The 15,903-nt window shown below is 39.5% G+C and overlaps 1 long non-coding RNA gene across 1 annotated transcript; it reads right to left on the bottom strand.

Annotated features, from left to right (window-relative positions):
* Window positions 1–234: 234 nt before the first annotated feature.
* LOC144225461 (uncharacterized) lies at window positions 235–14,573 on the bottom strand. Its single transcript, XR_013333312.1, has 5 exons — window positions 14,503–14,573; window positions 7,946–8,013; window positions 4,521–4,629; window positions 1,188–1,259; window positions 235–388 (listed from the first exon to the last, which is right to left on the bottom strand). It is a non-coding gene; the product is annotated as an uncharacterized LOC144225461 (long non-coding RNA).
* Between the last annotated feature and the right edge of the window lie 1,330 nt (window positions 14,574–15,903).

Below are 15,903 nucleotides of genomic sequence, written 5' to 3'. Positions count from 1 at the left end.
GCAGCTTGATTCTGCCACTTCCTGTCAGCTCTGACTCACAGCAGAGTTGTTGTAATTCTTGTTCTAGGAAGCTCAGCCTTGAGCCTGCTCCTCCAATCCTTCCAATGAATTTGTAAGCCAACCAATGACTGTAAATAAATCCCCTTCAGCCCCATCTAGGGTGAGTAGATTCTATTGTCTGCAACTGAACCCTAGTTGATACAGCAGGTAAGCAGAAAAGATGGTGATCAAAAGTGCTGGCAATGGGAAGCCAGGGATCTTTATTCTCCAAACCAATCATTGGCAGATAGTCTGTTGGGCTTCTGACTTTTTTTTTTTAACCTTTAATTTTCCTTGGAAAACAAAGCAGGTTCTGGATCAGGCAGCTTCTTCAGAGGGTTTGGTTCTACTTCAAAGCAAAAAAGAAACATTAGAAAGAGAACTACTTAGAATTTTGTTGACTTAAAATAAACTTAACTAGACTTAAAAGAGAAACACAACATGAATATTTAGAATTTATGTCAGGTGAAAGAAATCTAAAATAAATCTCAGTAAGTCACATTCCCACGTTGGTGAGATTTAACTTTCATACAGAGATTAAGCCCCTCATAACTAAAAAACCACCAACACAAAAAGTATACTGAATTATAACACCGGATAGGAATTCTAGGCGACTGAGCCAGAACCTCAGGAGCTACTTGGTTTCCTCTTTCCCTGAACAAAGGTGCTTATTCTTATAATGCATCCCTCTGTTTCTTCTAGCAGTACCCTAAACTTCCTTTTAGGAAGGACCCCTCCCACTAAACCTTGGTGGGACTGCTCTCTCTGCTGGGGGTTGGGCATATGACCCACAGTAGGCTTGCAAGCCCAGAGCTTCTCTAGATTCTGAACTTTCCATAACTTGCCTGCATGTCTTCATGTAATTTTGAGAGCTATCCCATAGCCTTCAATAAATTTTTTTCTTCTTATTTCCCTGTAAGTTAACCAGAAGGTTTCTATTTCCTGCAGGAAATTCTCAAAAGAGTATTGACTAAGGACTTTCAGCTACTGGTCTGGCATATAAGGAACTGAAAAGTTCCCACTCTATTCTAACAATGAATGTGCAGAAAAATCAACAATTCTTCTTTGATCTCTCAGAGAAGTGACATCATAGTGCTGTCCTCAAAAGTGGAGAGACACACAGGTAGATACACAGAATTACAACTTACGACATTAGGAACCCACAAGCAGAAACCTCTGCGGGGACCAGTACTGGGTTCTTTCTGCCTGATACATCATGTCTGCCTTTTAATAAAAAAAAAAAAAATTACGCGGCTACTACAAAGCAAAAAACATGATTTAAAGAGACACAGCAAGCATCAAACTAGACTCAATTAAAGCAGGGATGTTGGAATATCAGACTGGAAATTTTAAACAATGATGCTAATGGCTCTAATGGAAAAAGTAGATAACATGTGAGATCAGATGGATAATGGTAGGCAAAGAGATGGAAATTCTAAGAATAAAAGATACATGCTAGAACTCAAAACCATTGTGACAGGAATGAAGAATGTATTTGATGGGCTCATTAGTAGAAGACTAGACACAGCTGAGGAAAGAATCAATGAGCTTGAGGATATATCAATAGATGCTTCCAAAATTGAAAGACAAAGAGAAAAAAGACTGGAAAGGAAAAAGCAGACTCTCCAAGAATTGTGGGACAACTATAAAAGGTGTAAAATATGCCTAATAGGAATAACAAGGAAAAGAGAAAGGTACAGAGTATATGACTAACACAACACCCACTCAAAATTTATAACTTGAAAGGAAAGGAGTTTTACATACAGACAGGACATGACTTTTGAATCATTTGTAAATAATTTCTTCTGTCTCAGAAGACCCCTATCAATTTCTGACTGCCAAAATTTATTTTCTCAAGAGCAGAAGGACTTCCTTAAGAAAGGTGGGAATTTAGAAATCTGATTACTTTTGCAATTTTTTTTTTTTTTTTTCTAGGAGAGAGAGAGAGAGACAGCATGAGCAGGGGAGGGTCAGAGAGAGAGGGAGTCACAGACTGAAACAGGCTCCAGGCTCTGAGCTGGCATGATTACTTTTGCAATTTATAAGTAGTTTCTAAAATCGTGGGCTTAACAGGGGCACCTGGGTGGCTCAGTCAGTTAAGCACCCAACTCCTGATTTAGGCTCTGGTGATGATCTCAGGTTCATGATTTCAAGCCTTGCGTCAGGCTCTGCACTTACAGCATGGAGCCTGCTTGGGATTCTCTCTCTCTGCCCTTTCCCTGTTCACTCTCTCTCCTCCCCTCCTCAAAATAAATAAAACTTAAAAAAATCTTAGGCTTAACAAAAGAGATCCCATATCCTGCCTGCTTGCATAATTTCCATTCTTCTCATTTTGCTTGAATCTATGTAACTGTAAAAATATATGTGGAGAACTGAGAGGTAGGGAGAAGGCATTTGAACATTTATCAGTATGAAATGTAATTTTCTAAGTGTTGTCCTATTAATTCAAGATGACTCGAGTGGATTTCTACTCCATCTCCTAATTTAATGGTTCACTGTATTAGCTCATCCTTATCCACTATAAATCTGTTTTGATGGTAATCTGTAAATATCAATTTAGGGTTTTCATATTTTAATTTTAGTTGTACAGAAATGTCATCAAGTACAAAAAGAAATGAGCTTAAGGAAACTTTTTCCTATAGATATACACATATAAAACACCAAGTGTAAGTAAATAACGCTTACAGCTTGCATTTAAGGGAAGAAAAGGATGCATGTCCTTGTTTCCGTTGTTTTGGTTAGAGTTTTTGGCTTTCATTTGTGTTTTTTTGTTTTCATTTTATTTTATTTTTATTTGTTTTAATGTTGACTTATTTTTGAGAGGCAGAGGGAGAGAGTCAAGCAGGGAAGGGGCAGAGAAAGGCAGAGACATAGAGTCCGAAGCAGGCTCCAGGCTCTGAGCTGTCAGCACAGAGTCCAATGTGGGTTCAAACCCATGAACCTTGAGATCATGACCTGAGCCAAAGTTGGACACGTAACCAACTGAGCCACCCAGGTGCCCCATGTTTTAATTTTTTTGATTTTGGTGTTTTCATTTTGTCCTTTTTAGCTCCTAGAGAAAGGGTCAAATATAAAAGATGGCAGATGTGAAATCCTGCCAGAAGTCCCTCATTCTGATCCCTAGTGTTACTATTTCTTGCCAAACATAAAGTTTGTTAGTTTATAGGTGCCAATTTATCACAGAAACACATAATGGATCCACAAATGGTATCCATGGTGCCTCCCTTCAATTTTGTTAGATGTATATGGCTAAAATGAATTTAAAAATAATAGTTAAAAGAAAAAGTCAGGGGCTTTTCATAGCAATAGGGGGCAATTCTACACTGTCTCCCCATCCTATCACTTCATAGAATCATTTTAGTCCTGGGGTATCATTTGCTTGGCTGTGGCAGAGGAGGCTGTCCCTGCAGGATGAGTCACAGCTATCGTATAAGTCAGATTCAAGTTTTCCTGAGCACAACAAAACCGGGCTTAGTATATGAATACCAGTGTACCTTAAAAAACAATAAACCTTTTACTTCCCGTCCTTGCTGTCTGGTCCCATAAAGAGTTCTAACAAGACATATGTCAAGCCACGGTGCCACTTAGCTTCCCTCTACAAGGGCTGATGACTATTCACAACCCCTCCAAAAAATTGCAAAAAGGAAACAAGTGCCATCCTGAAATGTGGGGCCACATCAGGGATAGCTGCCTAGGTGTTGGGGACATCTTAGCATCCAGCCTGGTTCTTGTGTCTGGCGCTCTGTCCCCACTGTCCATACTGGGGACATGGATGACTGCAGTCAGGCAGCCTTGCGGGGGAGCAGCCTGAAGATCCTGAAGTTCCTTACAACTGGGGAAAAAATGCTGGACCCTCCAGTTGGGGGGTGAGGGCAGTGGGAATCCTGCCTACCCCCTCCAGAGAGTGGTATCTTAAGATGGACACACAATACTCCCTCCCCCTCTCTCTCTCTCACACACCCACACAGACACAGACAGACAGACAGACAGACAGACACACACACACACACACACACACACAAGCTCAAACTCCCTGATCACTGTGAGATGGTGAGATGATCTCCATGGGGTAAAGGTCCCCAGAAAGGCCTCTTCCAGAACCCTGGAAGATGGAGTGGAGGGGGGGGTGCGGGGGGGGGGGGGATTTGTGCAGGGCTCTGGAATACACTGAGCAGTCAGAGGGATTTGGCAGTTTTCCTGGTACGGGGCGTGAGTGAGCTCAAAAGGGGCAGGGGCTGGGCAGCAAGTGGGACAAGGTGGAGCTGGGGCTCCTGGGACTCGAGGGTGGGGCGGATGCCAGCACTGGGGCTGGCGGTGCGCTTGGCCTGCAAGGAGGCCGGCCTGGCTCAGAGCATGGTGCTGGTAGCTAGGCCGTGGGCTCCGCGGTGGGACCCAGGGAGCTGGAGTACCGAAGGCGGTGGCAGGAGACACCACAACGTGGTTCTATGGGTGCTCTGGCCTCCTTCTGCGATTGCAGCTACTTGCCTTTGCATCATCAGACCTCTGCTGAGTTTGACTTCTCCTGCCAGTATTCCCCAGTCTTGTCATGTTAGGATGTGACTTGTCCCTTCTGGACCTCCATTTCCTCATCTGTAAAAAGGTTAGAAATATCTTTTACTTAAAGTAGTGAGAGAATTCAGTGAATGATTGAAAATGTCTGGAGCATGATAACTGTTCAGTACATTTTAGCTAGTGTTACATTAGCTAAACATTTAAGTACCCATAACATACTCAAATCATGAGAATACTGGGGGCATGTGTGCATTCTGGAAAAAAAAAAAGTGGAATTGAATTAGCTTTCTAGATCAGTGCAATCCAATAGAAATATAATGCAAACCTCATAAGTCAGTTAAGCATCTGACTTCAGCTCAGGTCATGATCTCACAGTTGGTGAGTTCGGTTGGTGAGTTCCAGCCCACGTCCAGCTCTGTGCTAACAGGTCAGAGCCTGCAGACTGCTTCAGATTCTATGTCTCCCTTTCTCTCTGCCCCTCCTCCCTCTCATGTTCTTATCTCTCTCTCACACACACAAGAATAAATAAAACATAAAAAATTTTTTGTTCTAGTAGCCACATTAAAAAGGTAAAAAAAAATCAGATGAAATTAGTTTTGGTAATACATTTTATTTAGCCTGCTATATCCTAAATATTATCATTTCACCAGCCACATTTCAAACCTTCAATTTCTTAGGTGCTGGATAGCATGGCTCAGATTCCTTGCCACCACATGGGTCTCAGCTCAAATGTCACCACTACCTAAGTAGCCACTTTGGCTTCCCCTTCCCCCACCCACACACATTCACCAGGGCTTCATCCTGTTTTACTTCTTACACATCATGTACCACCATGTGAAATTACCTTGTTCATGGTTTCTTTCTCTCCATTAGAATCTAAGCTCTAAGAAGACTGCAGAGATAGAGCCTCAGCACCTGGCATGGTGCCTTGCATATTGCCGGCACCCATTTAATACTTGTTGAACATATGAATCAGTAATTAACCAATTAATAAATGACTGGATGTGGTAGGTAGGATCTACCTACTCTACAGACAGAACTACCCAATTTTGACTAAGATGATCTCTCTGTAATGCTGTAATATCTCTCTGTAATATTATATTTGAGGAATTCAAAGGATGCGCAATACTCACAGGGTTATAAAAACAGAATTCTACCATTTTGACAATTATTGTTTATTGTGGCAATGGCAAGGAACCCAGCTGCTACCTTTATACCTAGGTTTATAAACTGCCTCTCTTAACTGTGATGGCATAAGTATCAGATGTTCTTCAATAGCCATTTGTTTACTTTATGGATAATCTAAAATGTATGTTAACTCGAAGATTTAAGATTTTTAAAAAGTTTTAAAAATAAAAATTAGTATATAAAAATATTAAACAGTACAAATGGTGAAGAGCTAGTCAACTATGGATAGGTTAACCTTCACTAAAAAGAGAGTAGATGGCCTAGCATAAGAGTATGTGTATATATTTCTGTTGAGATAATTTTATAATAGAGCTTTCTTGATAAAACTAAATATTTGGGCAATGGGTCAGTAACAATAGTTAAAACTTATTGATGGATAGGCTACTCAGTTAAGGCAACAAATGTGTTAGTGGTCACGGCCCTTATGGACTCATTTGTTATAAAATGGCTGGTGAAATAGTGGTTTCCAAATACGGCTGCATAGTAGAATTACCTAGAGAGCTTTACAAGACAGCTGATTCCTAGGCTCTATCTTCGGAGATGCTAATTCAAACAGTCTATTGGGACTTTGGAAACTGTCATTAGAAAAGCTCTCTTGGTGTCTCCAATAATGAGCTGGTCTGGGAACCTCTGTAGCAGAATTGTCCAATTATCATCAGAGGCAGAGTAACCAGGATAGCAAAGAGGCTCAATTTTCAAAGATGTATCATCTGCATGAGTCTCTCCCAAAGCCCCGTATCTAATTCTGTGTTTGTAATTTTGCACTCTTTTTCTTAAAGAAGGCCCTTCAAATTATAAAGTGTTCGTGCCCCACAAAACCTGGATCTCCTCCTGACCATAAACTATACTGTACTCAGAAAACTACAGCTATGGAGCAAATCCAGCCCTCTGCCTATTTTTGTACAACTCATAGCTAGGAATGGTTTTTACATTTTTTAATGGTTGGAAAAAATGATTTAAAAAACCCTCATGATACGTGAAAGTTATATGAAATTCAAATTTCTATTTCTATAGATAAACTTACGTTGGCCCATAGCCATGGATGCCTCATTCATTTACAAATTGTCTGTGACTGTTGCAGTGGCAGAGTTGAGCAGTTGCCACAGAGACTGCATGGCCTACAAAGCTTCATATATTTATTATTTGGCCTTTTACAGAAAAAGTTCGCCAATGCTAACCTATACCATCAAATAGTAACATCATAGACACAAGAGAAAATTGATTTAAAAGGGTTACTTTATTCAATGTGAAAAGCATGATGGGAGAATTGTTTAACATAAACAACTTGCAAACACAACTGTAGAAGTGAGAGGTCTTTTTTATGAAAATCTATAAGTGACTAAATTCAGATGTGAATGTCAAAGAACCATAGCATCTTATTCAATATCACTTAGAGTAAGCTATGTCTGGTTGATAGGTTAGGAGCAATGATATGGTGAGACCAAAGGTGATTATGGAAAGAATGATTATAAGTAAAAACCTCCCTAGGTAGTAAATACAGGAAAAATCTTGCAGGATAGCTGCAAAATGTATGCAATTAGATTAACCATTAAGCATAAAAATAATATGTGTTCTGAGTTGTGGAAAAGCATAGTAAAATATTGCTAACGTTACACTTCAAAGTTTAGCTCTGGGGTGGGTCACTAACCCAGTTAACCCAATACTTGAAACAGAGCTAAAAACATTTGCACAGTAACAATTGGGTGAATTGGGCAAGAGCTGTGATAGATCACTGAATTTTGGTAGCAAAGAAGATCAGAATTATTGATTTAGCTGTCCCCCTTCATAGAAGTATGACAAGAAACTTAGGCAGAGCTTTGAAAGTCACTCTGAAGATCTGAGATGGAAGAAGAAAGTCTGTCAAAGGACAGCCAGTGTAGAACTTGAGTAGGCCAGGAGCCATAGATGGAGCAGATTTCTCAGTCAGGCAAACACAAAGTAGAAAATTAGACCAAATGGCAAATCAACTGGGAAGACTCGTCAATGTGGATATCAGGTTGGGTGGTCAATGATGAAGGCAGTGTTTTATCAGTCAGTTGACTTCACAGATCTCATGATTGGGATTAGACAAAAAAGAAAAGACATATCCCTTAACTGACTCAGAGGCCCAGGACTTGAAAATCCAAGGGATCTGCTTCTTCAGGTTTTGATGGAATCATTGCTGTTAAAGACAATTGGTTCTGTGTCCTTTGGAGACATTACATACCTCTGTTCCAAAGATCCCAACTGTAGTCCAACACTTCCATTTTCATGATAAGAGAAGAGTCTTGAGAGCTGGAAGGTAACAGAATTGTTGAGTCAGTCTAAAGGATGAGTGATCTACCAGGCACAGACATAGGGAAAAAAGAAGAAGCAAAGGAACATCTTGGAGCATCTGCTATGTGCTAGCTGCTTTGCATATGTTACTTCATTATCTCCACATCCCCTCAGTATAATTATCATTGATTCCACTTAACATCTGAGCAAACAGAGATGGTAAGTTTTGTAACAGGGAAACACCTAGCATGTCTGACTTTATGTTGCTTCTCTTTCCCTCACTGCTGTGACCTATAGCTTAGAATCTTCTGATAATAGTTCAGATTTGCACAAACTGCTTTTTACTCCAAATCTACCTCAACCAAGGAGATAAAGAAGTACGTACAGAAATGACAATCAAAGGCTCTTGGGTGGCTCATTTGGTTGAGTGTCTGACTTTGGCTCAGGTCATGATCTCACGGTTCATGGGTTTGACCCCTGCATGGGGCTCTGTGCTGACAGCTCAGAGCCTGGAGCCTGCTTCAGATTCTGTGTCCCCCTCTTTCTCTGCCCCTCCCCCACTCATGCTGTTCCTCTTTCCCTCTCTATCAAAAATAAAGAAACGTTAAAGAAAGTAAAATAAGACAGAAATGACTATGATACATTTAAAATTTACAGGACCAATATGACTAGATTCCTGTATGCAAAGATCACCTGACCAAGGACAAAGAAGTTACCTAACCTTCCTAGGACATCTACAGATATCAGTCACCTTTTGACTCCAACCCTGTTCTGCTTCCCCCTTTTGCTAACATAAAAAAAAAGCTTGAATTTCTTGCCAAGGGAGATGGTTCTTTAGGACAATAGTCCACCATCTCCTTGGTTTGCTGGCTTTCTGAATTAAGTTACTTTCCTTATCCCAGCATTTTGTCTCTCAATTTGTTGGCCTGTCGCGCAACAAGCAGAATGAGCTTGGACTCAATGACAGTTTCATGCTTACTATCATCCAGCCAGTAACAGTAGACTTGAAATGCGAACGCAGGTGTGACTGCCTGTCTGGCCCTGAATCCTTATTCCTTCCCACTCACCATCCTGCTTCTGGCAGGCTCTCCAAGCAGAAAAAAAGCAACAGGCAGAAAAGCAGATCATCATAAATATGTTTTTCTATGTTCAGTGACAACCAAGACATTTCTTTAAGTTTACCAGAGTTATAAAAATAAAACTAAATTAACACTCCTTAATCAATGACTAATACTGTGTCTAAGGTGGAAGGTCATATTACCCTTTGTAGTCTTTCTTAAAACAAATTGTCAAATTCTAAATCTAGCAAATGTCCTCTACTAGGTTCCTTTGAGACTTTACAGTATTTAAGCCCACAAGTGGGCTGTAAAAATGGCCTCATATCCTAATGCAAAGTTTTGCTGACTACAGATTGCCCCAGACAGACAAGCAGTTTTTTTTGGCTCCTTGTTCCATCTGCGACTAGTTTCTTTGTCACCATATTCCAATTAGAAATGAGGTTGTAATTCTAAGTCTTCCCTCCCCAGGGAGTTTCTTTACATACACCATTATAGTAATGAGTTACCTGGTCTTCCCTTAGGTGATGGTCAGTAGTAAAAACACATTCAGTAGATCATTAGAGCCATTATTACTAGTTTTTTAAAAATTTGGTTAAAGAACATGTGCTACCACTTAGAAGTCCTTTAGTAAGTCATTTGATCAATTTATAGATATTTCTATTTCTTCCAAACTACATCCTCAAATTTGTTAGAGCTTCAAGTATTTACATTCTACCTCCTACCCCCATTACAAAAGAGGCTATAGGAAGAAACTACCATCACGTAATGCTGTCTAAAGAATCCTGACCAGTCTAAATTTAGTAGATTTCTTTTGTAAACCTACGCCTAATCTCAGATTAAACACAACAAATGGTAACTAAATAGATGGCCTCTTTAAATCTGTCTGCTTTACCACAGATGAACAAGCCAAGACTTGCTTAATTTGTAGTTGAGAGCTCTCTTCCCAACTTAGAAGCAGAAGGAAAAGGAAGACCAACCACCAACCTAAACACAGATTCTGTAATTATAGGATTTTAGGCTTGGAGTCACTTCACTTAATCTTTGCATGACCCAGAATTCAACCCAGAAGATTAGAAGGACAGCATTTTCAATTCTATTCATGAAAATGAAGGACTTGGCTAGAATTAATAAAATGGAGGAAAAAATACATAGAAGTTGTGAGTCAAAGCAACATAATCCACACTCCAATGTAAAGAGAAAAAAAAATTTAGTAGTCCATGATTTCCATTGTAAGAGGTAATACTTTTGCACATAGACTTGGGAAAGAGGACATAATATCCTGAAGGTGAATTGCTCCCGTGTGAGAGAACCATATTAAGATTCCACTCTTGGAGCAACCCTTGAAGCTTATCAGATCTAAATAAAAGATTGATGGTGATTCTGAGTTTAAAATTTAATGCCCAGCCTCGCTACTAAATTTTACATTATAAGAATGTTGGCGTGGCAGTACTGTAAATCAATAAAATCAATTATGCCCTCTTAGGGGATGGATTTTATAGCATAAAAATTATTTACATATTGTGCTTTTTCAGAGGGCATTGTACTTATTTCACTCACTGTCACTTGTCAAATTTTCATTTTGACGTATTTAATGGGTGATATTTCATACATGCTACATTAGAAATCCTATTCTAACAATGCCTTTCCCCCTCCCCTATAAATTACTGACAGACATCATTTCTACCTATAAACATGATATACTGGATTTGCAGATACAATCTAATAACCCGATATACCCGACTTCAAGAAAGCAATTCCTAACTTTTAATTATGTTTATACTGATTTCCCAGGAAGACCTGGGAAAAGGAACTTCAAGATAGCTACACTGCGTTGTGAAGAAATAATCAATATAATAATCATAGCTATGAGACTGCTTTGTAAATAAATGCTAAGTGTCTTGTTTATCCAACACCTTAGTTACTATGTAAGTCTTTTCCCAAACCCAGGTTACCAATTCACAGGAGCTTTATCTTTGGCTAAGCCCATCTCTCAAGTGAGTTAAAGGCTTGTGAGAGAAGGTAAATGACCTTTGGTAGGTTTAAAATGGGCTGTGAGATTAGGACCTGTGAAATGTCACTCAGAGGCAACCATTGCTGTGTTATCTTCTGTACGATGTCATTAATGTTCCCAGTGATCTCCCTTCCCCAACCTCGGGGAGGGAAAAAGGCATCTTACTAAATAATGCAAATGTAAGCATTGTAACAACATATGCCTCCAAATAGTGGTTTTGTAAAATTATAACATTAAGATTTTGATCATTTAGGCTGATCACATACTTGGTGACATTTATTATCAAGATATGAGAGATGACAGTGTAGAAAAGAATCACACTATCCTAAGTAATCATTTAAAGCACATTTCAAAATAAATTATGATAAGAATTTCTAGTTTATTAACCCAGAATTAGAATTTGAGAAGACACATTTCCAGGCCAATAGTGAAGTAATTTATTATTTTGTTTACTTGACATGGAGGGCAGGATATATTTTAATGATTGGGGAAATCCTAATGATTTCCTATTCCTAAATATATTGGATTAATGTCATAAATGCATCAGATTAGTTAGGAAGAAGGCCATTAAAATTTTTTTTTAATCTTTATTTATTTTTGAGAGTGAGACAGAGAGAGACTGAGCGTGAACAGGGGAGAGGCAGACACAGAATCTGAAACAGACTCTAGGCTTGAAGCTGTCAGCACAGAGCCCGATGCAAGGCTCGAACCCACAAACTGACTGGGTCACCCAGGCGCCCTGGAAGAGGGCCATTTTAAAGAACATTAATCATTTTTACTCAAGATAAAGATTTAAAGAGCATTAAACAGTGTTATTTAAGTTCTGAAATCAAGAACTTACTCAGAAAAGCTTTTCTGGGTTTTCATCAGCTAATATGATTATTCTTTAAACATGTTTCTAGTATAAAGTTTAAGTTGTTTATCTTTTCCCAGGTCATTTGCATCATTACCCCTTGTATAAAATCCCATATTTAAAAAAGTATGAAATATTTGATATATATGACATCTTTTTTTTTTTCTTAATTTACAGGATTTTTAAGTACTACAAAAGTGGTCAAAAGGAGCCTGAGGGGGGATGAACAGCAATAGCTCGAATTCCAACTGACCTTATCCAGAGAAGTTCTAGACTGCCAAGTTGTCTTCCAAGCCATTGGTAATAGAAGCACATATTTATTCTACTACACAATTATTATCTTTTAATTAATTAATATAATATTGAATTATGAATTCAATATTGAATATATTGAATTATGTCCATGTATTTCCTAAGATTGAATCATCTTTGCCTGTGGTCACAGGGCATTATTATCTGAATCCACTTCAAAAAAATTTTTTTAATGTTTTATTTATTTCTAAGAGAGAGAGAGAGAGACAGCGTGAGCAGGGGTGGGTCAGAGAGAGAGGGAGACATAGATTCTGAATCAGGCTCCAGGCTCTGAGCTGGCTGTCAGCACAGAGCCTGACGCGGGGCTTGAACCCACGAACCGTGAGATCATGACCTGAGCCAAAGCCAGACGTTTAACCGACTGAGCCACCTAGGAGCCCCCTGAATCCACTTTTAGATTCAGTTTCCAATTATCTTATTTTGTATCATTCTCTATAGAGAGGGATCTATTGTTTTCCTTTGTTTATATATTTTATTTTTAAGCCTTCTTTCTATACATATACATTTGTTAAACTCCCTAAATGTAATCATAAATTTTTGCATCTTTTGCTCCCCTTTTTGCTTTGCTATTTTCCGCCTTCCTTATCCTCATCACCCACACCATTCTTTCTCCACCTTCCCCTTTACCTCCATGCCTACATGACCATGTTAAAAATATATTGCACATCCTTCCATGTTTTTTCCTCAATTTTATAAATACAGATGCGTGTATATGTATGTTTTCAGTTTGTCCTCCTAGGGATTTTTCTTTCTGGGGGGATGTAGTGGGAGTGAGGGTAGGATTCTTTTTAAATCTATGGAGGCTTTTTCATCACTTTTGGAAATTCACACACATACAAGTACCAAGGAACAAACAGCCCTCCGGCAAAAACTTTAAGCATACTAGGAAATAAGACACCATGAACAAGATTCAGCAGAACAGGTACATATCAGCAAAGGACTCCAAAGACCTCAGATATTGAACATATCAGACATCAAACATAACTAAGTTTGATAGTTTTAAACAAAAACAAGACAATCTGGATTTTGGGACAGGCAATAAGAAATCATTTTAAAACAACAAAGAGATTTAAGGACCATTTAAAACTTATAAGAATGAAAACTATAGTGATGAAATTAAAAACTCAATGGATGGTTTCCACTTCTTTGGTTTTTTTTTTTTTTAATGCTTATTTATTTTTGAGAGAGAAAGAGAGAGAGAGAGAGAGACAGTGAGTGCACAAAAACAGGGGAGGGGCAGAGAGAGAGACAGAATCTGAAACAGGGAATCTGAAGCAGGCTCCAAGCTCCAGGCTCTGAGCTGTCAGTGCAGACAGAGCCTGATGCAGGGCTTGAACCCACGAACCTTGAGATCATGACCTGAACCAAAGTTGAACACTTAACCAACTGAGCCACCCAGTTGCCCCAAGATTTCTATTTCTGACAAGAGTGGTTACCAATATACTTTGGACCACTGTCCCACTGAAAGTAACTAAAAATCCTGGTTAGATTAAGAAAAACATCTTTTTTAAGAAATATCTTAATGTTCATTTATTTTTGAGAGAGAGAGACAGAGACAGAGAGAGACAGAGAGAGGCAAAGTGTGAGCAGGGGAGGGGCAGAGAGAGAGACAGGGAGACACAGAATCTGAAGCAGGCTCCAGGCTTCAAGCTGCCAGCACAGAGCCAGACATAGAGCTTGAACTCATGAATGCAAGATCATTATCTGAGCCAAAGTCGGAGGCTTCACCAAATGAGCCACCCAGGTGCCCCCCAAAAATATCTGAAAGGGCCTCAAAGAGCTAACAACATAGTAAGAAATAGCCAAGCCAAAATCTAGTAAGTGGAAATACAGAAAAATAAGCATAGTTATGAAGTCAGTATTTATTTATTCCAAAAAATTTCTAAATGTACTTTAACTTTGTGTGGGAACATTGCCTTATAACCTCACGTTTTGATTACCCTACAAACAAGGCCTCAACACTGAATGGCTGTCACCTATGCCATGGGGATGGATACTTAACAAGTAGGCTTGTCTGGACAGGGGCCAATTGGGAGGCACTTTCTTGCACATCTCAGAATGAGATCTGTCCCCCAAAAGTCTAGACCACAGACAACCAACTCTTCTGGACCAGCACAGTGATGAGTTTGCAAACCCTTAGCTAATAATAGCAAAGTAGGACTGGGTTGGGATTAGGACAGCAAATAAGACTTAGAAAGGATAAGTTAGCCTGTCATTCTTCCTATCTGCCTTACCTACAATAAAGAGGGTGGGGGAGGGGGCATGATGCTCACCTCAGTTCCAGTGGGGAGCCAGCCTGCTGAACTGAATTCAAACCTGCTGTCTTCCCTGTACTACAGTTACCATGTGACTCTTCCCTGTGCATCCTCCTTGCCTGCAGTCGGTCGATGCACCAGGCTAAGTTCCATTACACTCACGTGACCTACTCTAACAATCTGTTACTGCTCAGGGCTCTGATAACACTTATTGCTGGTACTTCAGCATCAGTTAGGATGCTTCTATCTTTGAGGAACAGAAAGTCTAGCTCAGAAGAACTTAGCCAATACGAGAGGATGTTTGGCTAAAAGTTCTAGAGAGGGTTCTTAGTTTAGGTACTAAAAATTGATTCTGACTGGTGTAGGAAATAACACATTTGTTGAAAGGGTACTGAGTAAGTCAAAGGCTGGAAAGAACCACAGCCAAAATTATGCCGCAGAACCAGTTTGATAAAGACAGTGCACTACCCTCTGATCCTACATTCAGGATATAAAGTGCTACTACTGAAACTGTTGCCATAGGACACTGGATGTTACTACTGTCACCACAATTGCTGTTGACAGAATGAATTAGCTGGCTTCTTCATGTTGCTACCTTGTGATTCACAGTACCACACAGCTCGTTCTGATGGCAGCCATGAAGTTGCCTGGGACTATGAATATCTGACCATGAGTGTTTTTACACTGGGAAGCATCTCTCTGTCCCTCTCTGTCTGGGGGAGAGACATGCATGTGGTGGGGATATCCCCAAACATGGCTATATGTTGAGAAGCAGGTTCAGGCCTCACAACTATATACCATATTCACTCAGAAGGAGGGAGGGCATTTGGACCCTAGAAACCCCCACAAAAGTCCTGAGCTTCCAGCTAACTGAGTTCCCACATCTAATCCCTATGGCCATAGAAATTCCATGAATTGCTAGAACCCACCACTTGGCCCCAGAGGATGGGATTACTTGACTGATTTAGGCCAGTTGGGGATCATCTTTGGAGCTGGGGGTGAGGGTAATCCCACATAACTAACAGGATTTTTTCCAAAATAGGTTTAAGCTTAATGGATGTTGGGAAGAAAACACTACTCCCTCTCTAATTCCCCTCACTGGCCTTGCAGAACTTCTATTATACGCTTTCTCTCATTAATTAAAAAAAAAATATATATATGCTAATTACCTCCGCAAATAGACAATAAGATCATGTGAACAAGGATTAGCTCTATAACATTAGGATTCCTTCAGTGCCTATACCTTATAGGCACTCAGTAAAAGATATAAAGATTGGTTCCTCATTGATCCATTCTTGTTGAACAATTTATCAAGACCATTAAAATTAGATTGAATCAAATAATTAAATAACTAGACACTTCACCAGGTTTTTTTTAGCTTTTCACAGATACTCATTATAATTTAAAAAATGAGAATAA

Source organism: Crocuta crocuta, unplaced genomic scaffold, assembly GCF_008692635.1.
Source record: "Crocuta crocuta isolate KB4526 unplaced genomic scaffold, BGI_CrCroc_1.0 scaffold337, whole genome shotgun sequence".
In the NCBI taxonomy this organism is placed as follows: Eukaryota; Metazoa; Chordata; class Mammalia; order Carnivora; family Hyaenidae; genus Crocuta; species Crocuta crocuta.
This window is presented reverse-complemented; position numbering and strand designations above follow the sequence as displayed.